Consider the following 12,849-nt stretch of genomic DNA (forward strand, 5'->3'; position numbering starts at 1 on the left):
CACCACATGCCAGCCAGCCCCGCCCCCTGGTGGGCTGAGCTGGCCACACACACACACACACACACAAATAAATAAAATAAATAAATAAATAAATAAGATCAAGAAGACCTGGCCGGGGCCAGGGAGATGGCTCAGTAGAATCAGCGCTTGCCTGGCAAAGCACAAGGGCCTGAGTTCAATCCCCAGTTCCGCCAAAAAAAAAAAAAAGAAAAAAAATTGAACTCAGGACCCTGCACCAGCCAGTCAGGCGCTTGTGCCACTGAGCTGTATTTCCAGGCCCCTTATGCCTTCCCACTGAATATCATTATCCTTTTGCTATATCCTAAGCTATATCCTTAGCCCTTTAGACACTTTAAACAATGTCATTCCATTGTCTTCGGGACTTCCATTGTTTCCATCAGGACTCACTACAGGTCTTTATGTTTCATGTGTGTTTTCCTTTGGCTGCTTTTTAGGCTGTCCTCTGTCTTTAGTTTTCACCCACTGACCTGTAAGGTACCTACATGTTCTTTTCTTCTCGTTCTCCTTGGTGTTCAAAGTACTTTTTTAATCTGTGGCTGACATCCATAGTGTTTCTGAAAAATTCTTGGTTATTACTTCTTCATATACTCTAGAGTGCTGCTATCAGAAATAGGATCTTTGGGCAACGGGTGCAGTTCAGTCGTAGAGCACTTGCCTAGCATGTATGAAGTTCTTTGGTTCCATCCCAGCACAGAAGGGAAAAGAGGAAAAAAGAAGTAACATTTTCCTGATCTCATTTTTTCAGATATGTGAAGCATCCTTAAGTGACCCCACAGGATGGTTAACTTTATGTGTAAACTTGACTGGGCTAGATATACTAGCTGGTATTTCCGGCTATGTGAGGGTGTTTCCAGAAGAGTATTTGAATGTCAAAAGAATGACTAGCCTCACCAATCTGAGTGAGCCACATCCACTCCACTGAGGTCTGGAAAATAAAAAGGCAGACAAAGAAACTAATCTGCTCTCTGAGCCTATACTCATCTTCCCTTGCCCTTGGACATTAGCCCTCCTGAACTGTGGACCTTTAGATTCAGATTAGGCCTTACACCACTGGCTCCACCCGGTGTTCAGGCCTTTGGACTTGGACTGGAATTATACTGTGGTATAACAGCTTGCAGATGGTATATCACAAAACCTTGGGCCAGGGAGATAGTTCAGGATAAGCTCCTGCCTGGCTAGTACAAGGTTCTGAGTTTGATCCCCAGTACCAAAAAAGAAAGAAAGAAAGAAACCTCTTAGCCTTCACAACCATGTAATCCAACCCCTCATAATGAATCTCTTCTCATTCATGCACTCACTCATTCATTCCTCTATCCCTTTCCCCAGCTCTGTTTCTCTGGAGAGTCCCAATACAGATTTTAGTACAAACAAACGGTGGTGCTGCCATAACAAACACCTCCTAAATGTGAAGACAGCTGTAGGGCTGGTAACAAATAAAGCCTGGAAGTTTGGGGTACCTGCTAGGAAAACCCTGCACTGCCATGGATGGACTTCTGAAGGTAATTCTGGTGACAGCTCGGAGAGAAAAGAGCTATAGCAAGAGCCTCAATCTCTTCAAGGAATACTATGTAAGGATGATAAAGTAAGGGCAGTAGAGGCCCACCTAAGGTATACATACATAAGGAGCATGTTACTGCACAACACAGAGAAGCAAGTCTTACTATAAAGTGGCAAGAAAGCCAGGCGCGGAAGCGCCTGTAATCCCACCACTTATGAGGCTGGCGTGAGAGGATCACTGCAAGTTCAAGGCCAGCCAGGACTACAGGCTGAGTTCAAGGCTGGCTAGAATAATAGATAGGGAGACCCTGTCTCAAAGAACAAAAAAATAGAAATCATAAAAGTGGCAAACAAGTCGGATGAAGTATGTTAATATTCCAGCATTTTGTACAAGAAATGAAACTGGGTTGTTGTTTTTTTAGAGTATACCTGTTTATTAAAAAGCAAAAAAAAGTACACTTTTGTTCTTCATTTAAGAAATTTGATCAAGTTGCAAGGAAATGTCCAGGTGGCTATGTACAGCCTTGGACAGGGTCATCACGCAGTGGAGATGGCCGAGTGGCCTGTGGCTCCTGGGGGTGGCCTGGCCCTTGCATGTTGCTGCTCAAAGCCACTGCGGTCCCACATCCGGTCCCCTAAACAGCAGCCTAGGTACCCTTGCACGCCTTCCCCATTGTGCCCCAGGTCTGTGCTCCGAGCCCAAGACTGGCCTCCTGGGGCACTGCAGGGCTTGGGGTGGGCTCTAAGGCCACCTGGCCCTGGCAGGTGGGCTCTGAGCTGCAATGACAGGTTGGGGACGGAGGCCAGTGTCACTGCTGCCCTGATTTCTTGTCCTTCTGGAAGCTGAAGCTTGTACATCTGTTCAGTTTTCTTTGTTTCTGAGCCAAATAGTCAGCCCAGGCAGTGCTTGCTTGTGGTTCCAGGATGTAGTTAACCTTGAGTACAATTTCATTGATGGTAGCAGCATCAGATTCAAAGTAGAGGTGCTTATAATCATGCTTGCTTAGCTACGTTAGTTTAAATATTGCGTGACCTAACTGCACGTCGGTTGTGAATTGGAGTCTGTGGATCATGCTGACTTTGAATGACGTGTAATGATGGCTGCTGAGCATATTCTGTACTGCAGCTATGTCAATTTGCGAATCCTCCTCAAAAACTCCATCTGCCCTTGAACTGTTCTCACGGACCAGGCAGAATTCCCATGCGCTCTGGATCTCCAGCGTGCTCTCCAGGTCCACAGCGACATTGGGCTCACTCTGCTCTCCAGGCAGTACTGGGGGCCTGCAATTTTAAGAGATCCTTTTCTTCGCTTCACTGCCTTTAGCAAGACTTCCTTCATGGTGACCTTTGTGTTGTCCACTTGAATAAGGGAGCATCCATGAGCAGCATTTATTCGAACAAAGAGCAACTCTTTGGATGTCAGACCAGGAAATGAATACTTTTCAACCAGGGCCAACGTACTGAAGCCAAACTTATGAATGGGCTCATTGGAATCCAGTGGGGGGAAATCAATGTCCACCTCCCCATCATCCTCAGCAATATGCAGACAGTATGCACTGACATTGTCATTGGGCTTTGGCTCCCGTCCTTCTCTTGTATACTGCCAACAGATGAGCCCAATAAGGTCCTGCACCCTGGCGCTGGCCACTGTCACCACGCTCATTGGCAGCAATCTGTCCTGGCTCGAGTGCAGGGGAAGGTAGACATCGATCTTCTTGGTTGCAGTTGTGCCTACATAACCCTTGCCATCAAATTTGGAATACTCATTAAAGGGGTTATTCAGCTGCAGAGGGCACTGCTCCAGGCAGACAGATAGTATGGACTGTTTTCCAGAACTTGGACGTGAAACTGGATATTTAGCTGAAATTATTTCTAAGTAAAATGTCATGGCTTAGCTCTTCTGACATTATTGTAAAATTTGAGAAATATTTAAAGATAATTAAAAATAATTATTAAGATAATTATTAAGCAAAACAGAAGTATAATTTAAAAGATTTAAAATTCTTAGCCTATCCATACAAGAAAAAGACACAGATATACATATAGATATGACAGAATACTAAGGGTATGTCCAAGCATCCTTTGCTAAGGAGATCAGTGTGAGTGTGAACCACAGCCACCCACACAGGAAAACTGTCAGTGTGAACTGAAAGGAAAGGAGCTGAGAAAAAAGTAAAGAATGGCTGTCACACTCTAGATTTTATGAACGACAGGGATGTTTGCCTAAGAATGTGCACTATTCTTCAAGAAAAAGGAAGAACAACCCTAAAAGAGACCCAGGGGTTTTTCTGAGGGGGATGGTGGTGTGCGGGGGAGGTTCTGAGACAGGGTCTTGCTGTGTAGTTGCAGCTGGCTTTGAATTTGTGGCAATCCTCCTGCCTCAGCATGTGTACCACCACATCTGGCAGATTCAGAGATCTTGAGGCTATGTTCCCTGTATCAAAAGAAAACTGACCAGTCAGATAGCTCAGCAGATTAAAGCGCCTGCTTAGGCAGACACATGGGCCAGGAATTCCTGGGCCTGCCATGTGGGCTTCACCCCACAAAAAGCATTGAGACTAGGCATGGTGCTGTGTGCCTGTAATCCCAGCCCTTGGGAGGCTGAAAAACAGGAAGGATCACTGCAAGTCTGATCTGAATAATGAGACCCTGTAGGCCCTATACTAAACACATTTAAAAAAATAATAAAAAGAAAACTAATGAGGGCCAGCCAGCCAGCTCAGCAGACTAAAGTGCCTGCTTAGGCAGATGCTGAGATGGCGGTTCAATCCATGGTGTGCTGTGCCCCACTCCCCTGCCCCCAGGGCGTGCTGAGATGGCAACCGAGACTAAGCCTAGTAGCTTGCGCCTATAATCCAGGCACTTGGGAGGCTGAAAACAGGAGGATCACTAGGAGTATGATCTGTGTAGTGAGGCCCTGTAGACCCTGTATCAAATACAGAAAGGAAAAAAAAAAAAGAAAGAAAACTACTGATTCATTTTCAACAGTACAGACAGTTGGCCTCTACCTTAAGGCATGGTAACAACCGTCGGAATCCTAGGGCTTTAACTCTTACTGGGTAGCACTGTGGGAGCAAGACATCTAATCTACTTCAATGGATCTAGTTGAGATCTCTACCCTACTAGCTTGGGGTATAGCACTCACCTAAAAAAGAATTATTCTTAAGCCTTTCAATTTCCATATTCAAAATCAAATTAAATCTTTACTTAAAAAAAAAGTCTCATCATTTGGACTAACCTGGACTTCATTATCCCTTTCTCCTTTCTTTTTCTTCTCTTTTGGGATGGATATGCCTATCCTATATCTATCCCACCACTGTATTTTGGAAGTGTGTAATTTATTTGGTTTCAGGTTGGCAGCCTAGAGAGCAATTCACCTCAGGATGAATCATATCCTGAGTCTCACTCATACTTAATTTAGGTGATATTTAGATGAAATTCTAGATTTTAGATTTTAGAGTTGATATTAGAACAAGTCAAGACTCCTGGGACTGCTGGGATGTAATGAGTGTATTGTGCAACTGAAAAGCATATAAAGGGGCTGGGGAACTAGCTCAGCTGTATAAGCATCTGCCTGGCAAGCTGAAGGACCCAGGTTCGATCCCCAGTACTGCATACCATTGCAGCCATGGAACCCTGGGTGCACCATGCTGGCCACGGAAACTGGACATGGTGGCACACACCTATAATTCCAGTTCTGGGGAGGCTGCGACAGGAGGATCACTACGTGCCCAAGCGCATAGTAAGATTCTCTACTAAATAAGGGAAGGAAGGAAGAAAGAGAGAGAGAGAAAAAAAGCATATAAATTTGGGGAAGTCCAAAGTGGAATACTATAAGCTAAATATTTTGTTCTTCCTAAGTCAATATGCTGAAATACTAATCACCAGAACAATGACTACTAGGAGGTCGGGACTTCTGTAGGTAATCAGGTTCCAGGACTTCATCCACAAGAGAAAGAGTTAGTGACCTAAAAATGAGAAACAGGGCCTCTTCTACCACGCAATCTCAGTGAGCAAAGGCCATCTGTGAAACAGAAAGCAGACTCTCACCAGACACTGAGGGGCCAAGGAGATGGCTCAGTGGAATGAGCAGGGCCTGAGTTTAATCCCTGGTTCTGCAAAAAAAAAAACAAAAAAATCACCAGACACTGAGTCCTCTAGTGCTTTGATCTTGAACTCCAGCTCCCAGAGCTGTGAGAAAAACATTTCTGCTGTTTATAAGCCACCTGCTCTACGGTAAGCTGTTTCCACAATCTAAACAGACTATATATAATAGAAGATACAGAACTATATACTTTTATTATTAATGTGCTATTCATTTGAAGAAATCTAAAAATGGTAATATTATAATAACTTATCTGAAGACAAATTATGTTCCAGTTTGATGGATTCTACTCTTTTTACAAATCTTTGGTAAGAATTTAAATTTAAGTGTGCATAAAACAATTTTTTCCATAATTTTATTGAGAAACAAATAGCAATGAGGCAGTTTCAAATCAAATTGGTAGGACAGTTTCAATAATTAACACATTGCATACTCTTTTCCTAGTGGTTATTTGCTGTACAAGATGCAGACATGATATCCTATTTCAAACACTATTAGAACAAATCCCTCTATTCATTAAGAGAATGTAACTATATATCTATCCTAACCATTTTGAATACACAGATACAAAATGGACATTCATCTGTATCCTCTTTTTTTAGTTCCGTCATTTGAATATAGGTGTGTGAACCCAGCAAAATATTCGAAGAGTCCAGTAGTCCATAATAGTATTGGGCTTTCTGCTTCACTGGCAATGTCAGAAATTGTTGACCTGAGTCCCCTACAGCTTAACATAACACCATGGCATAACTTCTTACACTTCATTTTTATACTTTTCTGCTGGATGGTTAAGACCAAGGTAAAGCAAGACCTATGCACACAACAAGAGTTGTAGCTTTTGGATCTGATAAGGTCAATCAAATCCCCTCAGGATTTATCCTGAGACCCTGTACCTCAGATTGTAGAAACTTTGTCTGTGTCAGCCATGTGGATGAGTCATAGCCATTGCTTGGCCAATGTGCTCTCTGTGAAAGCCTGAGAGAATGTTTTCTCTCCATGTGACTCTCCTTGGCACACTCTACATCATCGATCACTTTCCTCTTTGGCCCCATAATCTCCTTGATCAGAAAATTTGGGACACAACTGAGTTACATGATGTTACAGTACAAGTTCTCATCTGTCCTGAGTCTTAATTGACCTTGGAAGGCTAGGGCCAAAATGTTGGCTTTCCTTGCAGCCCTCCCTTTTCTCTAATATTTTGGTCTGCAAACTTAGGTTGTTAACCCTCCAGAAGAGAAGCTTACAGTTATTACCATACAACCTAGGCTGTTAAGCTTAACCTCACTATCTGTCTGAATATCAAACATCTTAGGCGTAACATGGAACAGGTGTTTTTCATCAAGCATTGATATGCTAAACTTTAAGTCCCTACAGGATATGAAAAAACATTTTTAAAAAATAAAATATATTTAAAAATAGGAATAAAGAATTATATAATTCTTATGTTTACACATAAGTCCAGAAATCTAACCATATACAACCTTGAAACAGGACAGTCCCGCAACATTCCTTTTCCTGTCTCCTGCCTTCATTCATCACCCCCTTCTTTTTGAACAATCATCTACCCGAAAGACAGCACAGCAGCAATCGGCATGTCATGACAAGCAGCCCATATTCAGAAGACCAGAATGACAGGCACTCCAAGCATGAACCTACTATTAAAAATTGCCTTCTTCAGTGTAGTTGCTTAGTTCACAGGTGTCAGTATATATAGTTAGTCAGGATGAGAATCCTTCCAATTAACTGCTAGCTTCAAAAACCTTCTGAAGATTCTCAGGATCATTGCCTTACCCATCTTCTACATATAACTGTATAGCTTACCACTGTCATGTTTCCTAGCTCTTCTCCTTTCCCTCTCTTAATTATTTAGTCCTCAACATAAAACAATTTGGTTGATACCTGTTGCATAAGCTGTTTAATTGGTCATTTAGTACTTTTAAAGAACATGAGCACAAATTTATAAAGTAGGTTTATGCATGAATTTAAATTTCTATTAAATATATAAATTCATAGTGTGTTTAGTAACTTTTTATGTTCTACTTTTAAAGCCCTATTCTTTTTTTCATCTTTTGGAGACAGGGTTTCATTTTGTACCCCATGCTGGCCTCGAACTCACAGTGATCCTCCTGCATCTCCGCCTCGCCAGTGCTGGGATTTAAAGCCCTATTCTGTGAAAGTACAATGAAGCAATGCTTTTACCCCTTAATGGAACTAGAACACTATATTTCCTGAATGTACTTCTGGAAGCACCATACATCAATTTAATGCAATAACTACTAATACTACCACAAAACCAGTAGTGGCTTTTTCAATGCCAGTTTTTTGGCAGCAAAAAGTACAGTACATGCTTTCAGTGACTAAAAAGCTAATTATTATAGATTTGTTCATCTTTCAAACACAGTAGTGTTCTAGAAAAGTTGTTCTGTTGCTTACTAAAATTTTCTAAACTTTATAGAAAATTGATAATGACTCATAGAAGAGATCTAGGGCAAGAGATATTTTTAAAGGGCTCTATTTCAAATGTACCAAGCAGTGCAATTAGGAGGATAGTCAAGCTTAGGCTGTGAAGCTTAGAACTGAAATTAATAAGGAACTGAAGCTCTAATAAAGATATGCCAGAAAATTAATCTACTGTACTCTATAAAAATATAAACTCATTTAGCTTTAAAAGCCAAAAAAGTCTAACACTACTGTGCAAAATGATTTTCTACATAAAAGTACATTTTCCACATAGCAGTAGCTTAGTCCCCTAAAATGTTAATATGTTTTCTCAAATCTTTAAAATTTAATGTAGTCATTAACAGACCAGGGAAAAAAATTTAATGTAGTCTCTAGTTCCCTATCAAATTCTACCACATTAAAAAAAAAAAATCAGGATTTTCACTCAAGACACAAATTTATCATCATAAAAATAAACTTTTGCTTTGAAAAGTGGAATAAGAATTGTTTCAAAATTGGAGGTGACTGGCCTCTACACAAAGAGACCCAGCTTCTTAATAAACCCAATAACAAAGTCAATTAAATAATAAAAATTGTTTTAAAAACCAAAAAAGAACTATCTTCATTCTTTGTTCTCAATAGCTGTTACATGTCAAGGTTAAATGAGAATTTACTGTATGTTTTTTTGTAATTGTTTTTAATGTTTCCCCAAGACCTTTTTTTTTGTTCCAGGCATTGAACTCAGGACCTTGTACCTGCCAGGCAAGCACTTAGGCCTGCTGAGCTATCTCCCCACCCCACCCAAAAACATTCTTGGGTTAAACTTGCATATATATGAAGTGTGACTAAAATATATGGTGAATGTTTAAATTTAAAAAAAAAGACATATTGCCATGAAACTCCCTCAAAATACTCTACCTTCAAACACACTAATTCCATCATTTCTGCCACTTTCTGAAGTAGCTCTGGAAGTCTTTCACAAATGTCTTTATGGAATATGATAAAATATAGTACATACTCTTATCATACATGCCATCTAAAAAAAGGCATCTATAAAATCATTACAGCTCTCCTCATCCACCAGGTCTGATACTATGCAGCATCTGGCTTTTCTCAAAAGTCAAAATGAGCACAAAGGGCAAATCTTTTTTTTTGTTTTTTATGTATTTTTAGTACAGGGTCTACATGGTCTCACTATGTAGGCTGGACTCATAGTGATTCTCCTGTTTTCAGCCTCCCAAGTGCTGGGATTATAGGTGCATGCCACCAAAGCCAGTCTCAATCACCATCTCAGGGCACCCAGGGGCAGGGCTGGCACCTCAAGCCAGGGATCAAACCCTAGCCACTATGCTGTGCCTAAGCAGGCACTTTAGTCCACTGAGCTATCTAACTGGCCCAAAAGATAAATCTTTTGAATCAACTCAGGATATCAAAGCAGCAACGACAGCACAATAACAAAAAACTTCCAGAACTGCTTCAGAAAGTATTAAGAACGATAGGATGAATGTGCTGAACCAGGGGTGTGGTATTTTAAGAGAAATTAGTGGCACTGTGTCTTTTACTGTAATAAGTTTTTTAAAAATTTTAAACATTTACCATTTTTTTCAATCACATCTTATATCTATACAAATTATACATAGTTAGCATTTATTACTCATAAGGTCTTATTTGTAAATTTCCCTGCTTGCCAAAACCTATTTTGCCACCCTAACATCAACACTTGTTTTACTCTGGCAGACCTTAATGGACACACAAAAACTTTGACGTACCAGATGCACACATGACCAGATGAGGTCAAATAAGGCTATGTCATCTTGCAAGCAAGTATTCAGTCTGCAGTCTACTTTTGCCACAGTTTGTATTTTCTTACTTTTGGTTGGTGATTTTGCTGTTAAAAATGGCATTCACACTGGAAAATTGTCTCTAGGACGATATATATGTTTCAAGTGGTACTGCAAGCAGCACTGATGGATATGTAATAATAAATATATCTGTTAGCAATATGGTAATAATTGCTCATTTAATGAGAAATAAAAGTAATTTATGAATGGATAAAAAATAAAAAAAACAATAATAAAGTGGCATTCAACATAATATTTGCATCGGTCAGCTTCCCTAGTGCTGTTACAATTCACTTGATACCTACAATTTAAAGGAGGGCAGTCTTATTTGGCTCCCAGTCTGCAGCAGGCTGGCTTCAAGGCAGGAGCATCCTGACAGAAGGACACGCAGGAGGAAAACTGCTACCTCATAGCAGTGGGGAAGCAGAGCACAGAGAAAGACCGCCAGCGAAATGTATTCCCTTGAAAGGGTTACCCTGATTAACCTACGTCTAACTGGGTGCCACCTCCAGACCACACACCTATGAACAGCAATGCACTAGTCCACCAGTACCTATAGTGCCCCCATAACCCAGCCACATTGCCAGGAGTCTCTTAATCTAGTTGAACTGAGAATTAGGTTTAACTTTCACAGTGCTCAAGTGCAGTCTATTGTTCCCAAGAACAAGAAGGTTACGATGTGCCTTATAGAGAAAATGTGTACTAGATAAACTTAGTCCAGGTATTAGGGTTGCTGGTCATCAGTTTAGTTTGATGTTGATGAATCAATAACACAGATCAAGTAAAATGTCCTGCCTGGAGTAGTGACACATGCCTGTGATCCCAGAACTCAGGAGACTGAGGCAGGAAGATCACTGTGAACTCAAGACCAGACTGAGCTATATAGTGAGTTCCAAGCTTGCCTGAGTTACATGGTAAACTCCTGTCTCAAAAAAAAAAAGAAAAAAGAAAAGAAAAAAATGTGTGTGCATATATCCATATGTGAGTACTTAAATATAAACACATAGAACAAGGTTACATGTTGACTGGTTTACAAAAATGTCATCAGAGTAGTTCAATATGCACTAATTTGAGGCTTGTGGTGATTTTGTATAATATAATTACTGCAAATAATGAAAACTGATTATATATTTATATATATACACACATATATATATAGGTATACATGTGTGTGGATATAATGTATATCATAGGTATTACTTGTATATAATTGTGTGTGTGTAAAGTTAAAAAAATTTGATAATTAATAGCATTTACTACTTAAGGAGAACTCAACATATTTATCAAGAATCTTCTTTCTTAAACACACCCTCATAATAATTTGATTGGAAGTATTTCAGAATGTTCAATAAGATAAAAATTCCAAAAGTAATATAAAGAAGGGAATGACTATAAAAAGTCACTTTTATAATTTCCCCCATTGTCTGAGCCTGAAGAACAAACTTTACTGTTAATACTACTGAAATTACTATGGAAAAAGATACTAGAGGGGCTGGTGAGATGGCTCAGTGGTCTAAAGCACCTTCTTAGAACAAGCTAAGCTAAGCAAAGCACAGGGACCGCGGTTCAAACCCCCAGCACCACATGCCAGCCAGCCCCGCCCCCTGGTGGGCTGAGCTGGCCACACACACACACACACACACACATAAATAAATAAATAAATAAATAAATATTAAAAAAAAAAAAAGAAAAAGATACTAGAGTCCAAAAATAAGAATTCATGACTAGAAAAAGGAGTAATAGAATAGCAAATGAGGCAAACTCACTTGCCTCAAAGGATGTATGACTAAAAAGACAGGGCTCCACCATGACATTTAAGAAATACTTATAGAAATAGGAAACATGCTTATTTAAAAAAAAAAAAAAAAACCTCTGGGAAAGCTCAGAACTATGATCACATCCCTGTGACAAAATCAAGAATTGCTTCTGTGATAAGAGTAGGATGTCTACACAAAAGAGATTGAGGCTCACATTATAGTGAAGGGAAAAATTAATGGAATTAATGGAAAATTAATGTACAAATTAATGGAACAAGGGGCAAAGAAAGAAGTATGAATCATGCAGCACCTAGGGTAGGTACCTGACGAAAGAGTAAAAGGAACATGAGGGCGGAAAAAAAAGACAAGAAGATACCAAAGACAGTACTTCTCTCACTTTGCTGCCTGCTTCCACAACTTCGTTACTAACCAGATGGATCAGTCAAACTAAAGTTAAAGACTCTTAAAGGTTAACCAGAAACTTAGTCACCAATGAAAATTTTACATCTAGGCAATTCTGTGGGCTGGAATGTAGTTCAGTGGCAAAGCATGCACCAGGTCCTGGGTTCAAATGGGGGGAAAAAAAGGATAAAAAAATTTAAAATTCTGACATCAAATTGAATGAGAAAATATAAAATATATATCTGAATTACATTATATTCTATATTTGAATGATATATTGTTGTAGAAGTGCTATAATGTAAATAATATTCTTATTTTAAAGAAAATAAACCTTTGTACAAGGGAAGAAAATCGCCTATAAGCACCAAGACATAAATTTAGTTGGGTGGGGTTTTTTTTCAGAGCCACAGATTTGAACCCATGGGCTCACACATGTTAGGCAAGTACTCTACCACTGACCTACATCCTTAGCCCCTTGTTTTATTTTGTTTTGTTTTCATAATACTAAGGATTGAAACCAAGACTTTGCAGAATGTGATGGCACATGCCTATAATCCCAGCACTCCAGAGTTGAGGCAGGAGGATTACCCCAAGGTTGAGGCCAGCCTGGGTCACAAAGTGAGTTCATAGGAAGTTTGAACTATACAGCAAGACCCTGTCTCAAAAAAAAAAAAAAAAAGAAAGAAAGAAACAAAGAAAAAGAAAAGAAAAAAAGAGAAAGAAACCAAGCCCTTCAGACTGAACTACAACTATGTCCTTTTTTATTTTAAGTCACTATGTTGTACAA

The 12,849-nt window shown here is 39.7% G+C and overlaps 1 protein-coding gene and 1 pseudogene across 5 annotated transcripts in view; both read right to left on the minus strand.

The window, feature by feature from the left end:
* Positions 1–12,849, minus strand: part of Inpp5f (inositol polyphosphate-5-phosphatase F) — a 147,884-nt gene that overhangs the window by 100,057 nt on the left and 34,978 nt on the right. The gene's annotated exons all lie outside the window — the stretch shown is intronic.
* On the minus strand, positions 2,165–3,352 carry LOC101565430 (annotated as a pseudogene). Its single transcript, XR_192364.2, has one exon. The product of XR_192364.2 is annotated as a target of rapamycin complex 2 subunit MAPKAP1-like (transcript).

This window comes from Octodon degus, unplaced genomic scaffold, assembly GCF_000260255.1.
Source record: "Octodon degus isolate 3935 unplaced genomic scaffold, OctDeg1.0 scaffold00010, whole genome shotgun sequence".
NCBI classification, from domain to species: Eukaryota; Metazoa; Chordata; class Mammalia; order Rodentia; family Octodontidae; genus Octodon; species Octodon degus.